Source organism: Aegilops tauschii, chromosome 7 (assembly GCF_002575655.3).
Source record: "Aegilops tauschii subsp. strangulata cultivar AL8/78 chromosome 7, Aet v6.0, whole genome shotgun sequence".
In the NCBI taxonomy this organism is placed as follows: Eukaryota; Viridiplantae; Streptophyta; class Magnoliopsida; order Poales; family Poaceae; genus Aegilops; species Aegilops tauschii.
Window position 1 is genome coordinate 295895566 of NC_053041.3, and position 7890 is coordinate 295903455.

Sequence of the window (7890 nt, forward strand, 5' to 3'; positions counted from 1 at the left end):
GCATCTTAAGCTGCAAATACACGTAACACGGCCGTGCCATGAACTTGGCGTAAGCCGGCCGCCCAAATAAAGCATGATACGGACTTCTTATCTTAACCACCTCAAAGGTTAGTTTTTCCGCCCTGTAGTTGTACTCATCTCCAAAGGCCACTTCCAGCTCGATCTTACCGACCGGATATGCCGACTTGCCGGGCACCACGCCATGGAAAACAGTATTGGACTGGCTAAGGTTTTTATCAGTTAAGCCCATACGACGGAAGGTCTCATAATAGAGGATGTTGATGCTGCTGCCTCCGTCCATGAGCACTTTAGTGAATTTATACCCCCCAACCTCAGGAGCCACCACCAAGGCCAGGTGACCCAGATTATCAACCCGGGGAGGATGATCTTCCCTACTCCACACAATAGGCTGCTCAGACCATCTTAAATAATGTGGAACCGCCGGCTCAACAGCATTCACAACCCTTTTATGGAGCTTCTGCTCTCGTTTGCACAGACTGGTAGTAAATACGTGATACTGCCCGCCATTGAGCTGCTTTGGATTAGTCTGGTATCCCCCTGCTGCTGCTGCTGATGACCCTGGCCGGACTGCTGATTAAAGCCCCCTTGAACATTCTGAGAATTGGAGTTTGAACCGCCGCCAGGGCCATGTAAGCCGCCAGCGCCTGAGCCGCCGCCCGGGCCACTGTTGCCATTGAAAGCATTGGAATTTTTAAAGGCCTTCATGATTGCGCAGTCCTTCCATAGATGAGTGGCCGGCTTTTCCCTAGAGCCATGCCTTGGACAAGGCTCATTCAACAACTGCTCAAGCGTCGGGCCTGACCCGCCGGCGCGGGGAGGTGGTCTCCCCTTGCGTCGGTGGTTGTTACCCTGTGAATTGGCATTGGCCACAAACTCCATACTGCCATCAGCCTTACGCTTGTTACCTCCTTGGTTCGCCGGGTTATGCTGGGGGCCCTTGCCATTGCCATTCTGTTTTCCCTTCCCTGTCCTTTCATCATCCGACGCGGGATCCTTGGTACTATCAGAGTCGGCGTACTTGACCAGAGCCGCCATCAGCGTACCCATATCATTGCAATCGCGCTTGAGCCGCCCGAGCTTCATCTTCAGGGGCGCAAAACGACAATTCTGCTCTAACATTAAGACTGCAGAGCCGGCATCCATCTTATCAGATGAATGTATTATCTCTTTGACCCGGCGAACCCAATGGGTTGTAGACTCACCCTCCTGCTGCTTGTAGTTAGTCAAATCCACAATTGACATAGATTGCCTACATGTATCTTTGAAGTTTTGGATTAACCGGGCTTTTAGCTCAGCCCAAGACCCGATAGAGTTCGGTGGCAGTCCTTTCAACCAAGTGCGGGCAGTCCCATCTAACATCATGGTGAAGTACTTGGCCATTGCCGCTTCGCTGACCTCCAGCAACTCCATAGCCATCTCGTAACTCTCGATCCATGCTCCGGGTTGTAAATCAGCCGTGTAATTAGGTACCTTCCTAGGCCCCTTGAAATCCTTGGGCAGACGTTCATTACGGAGAGCCGGCACCAGACAAGGAAAACCTCCGGTCCTCGTAGGTATACCCGCGTCGATGGAAGCCGTCGGATAAGCCGGGAGTGGCTGGCAAGCCGTCAACTGAGCCGCCTGCTCCGCCTCTCGTCGTGCTCTGTCTTGGTCTACCACGTTAAAGGCTCCATCATGAACCGGGCCGTGGCCTGGAGGCAAATCACGGCGTCGGACATTGCTAGAGCCGGTCGCTGAGACCATGTGCCTGCTATAACTCGGGCTCCGGCCTGGACGAGGGGTTGAATGAATCCTGTCCCGGCTATATGAATACGCCTCCTGTTGCGCCAGAGCCGTCTGAAGGAGTTCTCTGACCCGGCGGGTTTCCACCGCCGTCGGAGAGTCGCCATCGATTGGGAGAGCCGCCAGTCGCGCCGCCGCGGCGACCATGTTTTCCAACGGGTTGGCATAATGACCCGGTGGTATTGGCACGTACTGAGGCGGGGCGGCGTTCACCCGGGGAGGCCCCATCACTTGGGGCTGAATTGACGCTCCAGCCCCGGGTGCCGTGATCTCTGGCGGGTTACTGGGCCCTGCACCAGGCGTGTTGAAGAGGTTTCGAGGATCGTAAACCGGAGGGAGTCGAGATTGGGCCTTTTGGTGCCTTCTTCTCCTGACCTCATTGGACGCGTTCTGATCCATCGTGAGCCGAAAAGACTGCGCCTGAATCAGCTGAGTCTGGGCGTCGAGAGCCGCCCTTTCTGCAGCCATCCTGATCCCTTCCGCCGCCAGATCCTCCTTGGCTTTTTCTAGATCCAACCTTAACTGTGCCACCTCCGCGTCATGCTGAGCTTGATCCGCCGGGGCGACCGTAGCGGTTAACAGGGCCGTCATCTTGTCTGTGAGATCCATCAGCACCTGAGTTGGCGAGGGCACAGGGCTTCCTGCCCCGGCGGTGGGGTTTTGAACAGGTTGTGCGCCAACCATAAAGATTCCAACCCGGCTCGGCGGCTCAAAGGGGTCCGGAATACTGTCGCCATCGGAACAACCCCTGAGCCTGTCATCCTGAAGTTGGTATAACGAGTCGGTCTCCTCTGTGGATGACTCGCCGTCAGAGCGAGCGGCCGTCTCCTCGCCAGATCCAGATCTTTCAGAGAGTCCTCCATGGACGCATCCTACGAAAGCATGCTTCAAGGCAGGCAGAGTCCGGGCGGGTCGTGCACGCTGAGCCGTCTCGATGAGATCAGCGCAGAGGTCTGGCTCAAGGCCCGGCTCACCAATCTTGCCAATAAAGACATGGATTCCGCCGAAGGGGACCCGGTACCCGTACTCGATTGAGCCGGCGTCGGGGCCCCAGTTTGCAACGTCGATGTAGAGCTTGCCGCGGCGACTCTTGGTCATCCGGCCCACAGCGTATCCCTTGAGCCCTTCAAAGCTGCCCTTCAAGAACTCAAATCCACCGTGCGCTGGCCCCACGGTGGGCGCCAACTGTCGTGGAATTATCACGGCAGATGTCCTCGTGCAAGGACTTAGTCGTGGAGCCATAGCAGCTAGGAAGCTTAAAGGGGTTAAGCGGGACAAAGGACACGAGGATTATACTGGTTCGGCCCCTTACAGTGAAGGTAAAAGCCTACGTCCAGTTGAGGTTGTATTGATTAGGGTTTCGACGACCAGGAGCTAAACCGCCCTGCCTGGTTATCGATTTGATCTTACTTGTCCTAAACCGCTGCCGGGTCGTCCCTTTATATAGAGAGGTTGACGCCCAGCGGCTCTCAGAGTCCCGGCCGGCTTATAACAGTGTCCGGCTCGGACTCTTAACTATTCTTGCCTTACACTACAAGTTTTGCCATAACGGCGGTTTATCACTACGGGCCTTAAGCCATCTCCAGGTCTTAAGCCCATTACTGACCCGCTGTCCTCAAGCTTGGTACTGGGCTTCACGTGATGATCATTATGACGTAACCCGGCCCCTCCTGGGCGGGTGACTCTAATGGTTATATCCTCAACTGTTTTAGTTTTTAATTTCTTTACGTTGAAGTGGAGTTTTGGCACAAGTTTAAACATTCACAATACATATCAAGCAAGCATGACAAGAGTATATGAGCAGCGGAAAGTAAATCATGCAAGTTGCAAGAATGTAAAGGGATGGGATTGGAGTGTGCAAACGCAATTGGAGACACGGAGATTTTTTATCCGTGGTTCCGATAGGTGGTGCTATCGTACATCCACGTTGATGGAGACTTCAACCCACGAAGGGTAACGGTTGCGCGAGTCCACGGAGGGCTCCACCCACGAAGGGTCCACGAAGAAGCAACCTTGTCTATCCCACCATGGCCGTCGCCCACGAAGGACTTGCCTCACTCAGGTAGATCTTCACGAAGTAGGCGATCTCCTTGCCCTTACAAACTCCTTGGTTCAACTCCACAATCTTGACGGAGGCTCCCAAGTGACACCTAACCAATCTAGGAGACACCACTCTCCAAAAGGTAATAAACGGTGTGTTGATGATGAACTCCTTGCTCTTGTGCTTCAAATGATAGTCTCCCCAACACTCAACTCTCTCTCATAGGATTGGATTTGGTGGAAAGATGATTTGAGTGGAAAGCAACTTGGGGAAGGCTAGAGATCAAGATTTTTGTGGATGGAATGGAATATCTTGACCTCAACACAAGTGTAGGTGGTTCTCTCTCAGAAAATGTATGTTGGAAGTGTAGGCATGTTCTGATGGCTCTCTCCTCGAATGAAGAGTGGGTGGAGGGGTATATATAGCCTCCACACAAAATCTAACCGTTACACACAATTTACCAAACTCGGTGGGACCGAATCAGGAAACTCGGTTAGACCGATTCAGTTTATAATGTGACCATTAGGTATTTCGGTGGGACCGATATGATCAACTCGGTGGGGCCGATGTGCTAGGGTTAGGGTAAAACCTCATCTCGGTTTGACCGATTACACAAACTCGGTGGGACCGATTTGGGTAATAAGCAAAACAAAGAGTTAGCCAAGCAAACTCGATGGGACCGATTGCATATCTCGGTGAGACCGAAATGATTGCAGTAGGCAACAGAGAGTTTGCAAGCCCATCTTGGTGAGACCAAGATCCCATCGGTGAGACCGAATTGATTAGGGTTATGGCAGTGGCTATGTCAACTGAACTCGGTGGCGCCGGATAGAAGATTTTGGTGGGGCCGAGTTTGACTTTTGGTTTGGGACATATGTGGATGTGAGAAAGTAGTTGAGGGCTTTGGAGCATATCACTAAACACTTTGAGCAAGAAACCCATTAAGCAACACCTCATCCCCTTTTAATAGTATTGGCTTTCCTATGGACTCAATGTGATCTTGGATCACTGAAATAGAAAATGTAGAGTCCTGAGCTCTGAGCTTGAGCCAATCCTTAGTCCTTGGCATCTTGAAGGGGTTCCACATCCTCTTGTCCATGACACTCCATTGTTGAACTTATCTGAAACATACTAGGTAGAAGTATTAGTCCAACAAGAGATATGTTGACATTAATTACCAAAATCACCCAGGGAGCACTTGTGCTTTCAATCTCCCCCTTTTTGGTAATTGATGACAACATACATCAAAGGTTTAGATAAAGATATAGAGAATAACAAGTAAAGCTTTGGAAAGACATGTAACATGCATAGGCTCCCCCTACATGTATGCAATCATGTGAATATGGAATATAGGAGCATGTGAATGCATAAGCATGACAGAGTAAGCAATGTGTTACATGTATCTTGGCTATATGCATCAGAGCAAATGATGTGAGTATAGGAAATGTACCTTCATGCTCATGAGTCCTTCTTGCAAACAGTATGTACATCAGCAAGAAATCCTCATGCACATGACTGTGATGCATATACATACCTTGTGGTCTTGAGTTGGCTTAGGAAGTAATGAACCTGAGTAAACAAGGTTAGATAACACAAATACATCTACTAGCCAGAGCAAACAAAAGAAACCACAAGAGTACCAAGACTGGGATGACATGTAGAGAGTGATTACTGAGTACTCTATTGGATATAGATATAGACATGTCCCCAAAGGTAAAGATATGCAATGAATTCAAAGATTTCCTTCCCTTAGATGTCTTGAATCTTGCATGGGATATTGGGAGAAGATAGGGAACAGAAAATCAGAGCAAATGCAAACAACCAAATATGAACATGTATTTCCCCTCTTAAAGACATGTGACTTCTCTCCTCTTGAACACCAAGCATCTGGGGTCTTTGATGTGGTACTTCTTTGAAGAACTCTCTTCCCATGAGTATTCTCTCTCCCCTATAGAAATGATTAAGCTTTGATGTGATCTCTCTCTCCCCCTTTGACATCAATTTCCAAGAAGGGCTCTTCTGGATTTTTGTTACAAATGGGTTTGGTCCTTGAGACACAGAGCAAAGCAGCATGTTGAAAGTGATGCTGGTAGAGGATAAGAATCATTGAGTGGAGCTGGAGCAAAAATGCAGGAACAATTGGCAAGTTGTCTTTCCTGCAGTGAAATCGGTGGCACCGAGTTGTGTGCTTCGGTTGCATCGAAAGAATTCGGTTGGACCGAAAGGAACAAACCGGTGTGACCGAGTTCATTACAGAGAAAACACTTGTCACCTCAGCTCACTAGGCAAATAAGATCTCACAAAGATTTGCAAGGAATTAACTGAAAGATTTGCAATGAATTGGATGCAGGGAATGCAGAACAGAACAAAGAAAAGAAAATCTAGACGAAGTTTTTTGAAAGGAAGACAAAGGTAAACAAATATGCATGAGACAAATGCAAGAGCACGGAGAAACACAAGAGAACTTCATCTAGAATTGGTCGGCGACAAAGTCACCTATGTTAGAGTATATTGACTTAGGAGTCAAGTGAGGGCACTTGATCATAGGTCATACTCATCGTTTAAGCTCAAAATGGGATTACCATTTTTCGTTTAAGCATCTTGATGTATTCACATCTTGCTGAGTTGCTTTGACCCATGACTTGGAGTAAAGCTTCTCTAAGATGGAATGACATACCTTGGGTGGTGGTGTTGATCTTGATCATGTAGTTGAACTTGTGTGGGTTGCTCAAGGTTGATGTAGCTCATCAAGAGTTGGGAGCACCACTTGGAATTTGAGTTCATCTACCTACATGGGTTAGTTTTGCAAGGAAGAGCACTTGTGTATCCAAAATGACAATCATAAAACTTAATATAGAATTTGTCAAAGGATATGTTTGAAGAGTTTCATGCTTCCTTGTTTTCAACCACCATTGTGTAGAGACTTGGTGATGTAGAGATTGCTCAAGATATGAGTGAGTTACAATCTCATGGATTTAGATTCATCCAAGTACCTACAAGGGTTAGATAGCATGCAAGGGTGCAAGTATATCCAAGGCATATAAATAGCATCATGAAAGAAATATCAAGGATTAGTCAAAGGCTCATGCCTTGCATGTATCCAAATGGAGTTCCTACTCAAAGTTTGAAGCATCAATGATGTTCAATTCTCCTCTCAAACGTCAAAAAACTTTCCCATCAAGCGGTTTGGTGAATATATCCGCCAATTGCTTATCGGTACGAACATGCTTAAGATCAATGTCCCCTTTAGCAACGTGATCTCGAATGAAGTGATGACGAACTTCAATGTGCTTAGTTCGAGAATGTTGCACGGGATTGTGAGCAATTTTAATAGCACTTTCATTGTCACAAAGCAATGGAACACGTTTCACATATATCCCATAATCTTTAAGAGTTTGGGTCATCCAAAGTAACTGAGCACAACATGAACCAGCGGTGATGTATTCCGCTTCGGCGGTGGATAAGGATACCGAGTTTTGTTTCTTGGAGGACCAAGACACAAGAGATCTACCAAGAAAAATTGACAAGTACCCGCTGCATAGTCCGAGTCGGAATAGCCAACAAGATCAAAAGAAGACCTCTTAGGATACCAAATGCCAAAATTTGGTGTATGAATTAAGTATCTCACTATCCTTTTCACAGCCATAAGATGACATTCTTTGGGGGCTGCTTGATATCGTGCACACATGCACACACTTAGCATAATATCTGGACGAGAGGCACATAGATATAACAATGAACCGATTATAGAGCGGTAAACTTTTTGATCAACCGGTTCACCGTCCTTAGTCAAGTCAAGATGTCCACTAGTAGGCATGGGTGTATTCATACCTTTGCATTCTTGCATATTGAACTTCTTGAATAAGTCCTTGGTGTACTTTGTTTGAGAAACAAGGTACCTTCCTTAGTTTGCTTGATTTTCAAACCAAGAAAGAATTTGAGTTCACTCATCATAGGCGAAATTGTTTCCGGTCGCAAGTACATCCCACACAGTCAGTCCCCGCTAAACATTTTCGTTCGTATGTACATCCCACATAGTCGCTCCA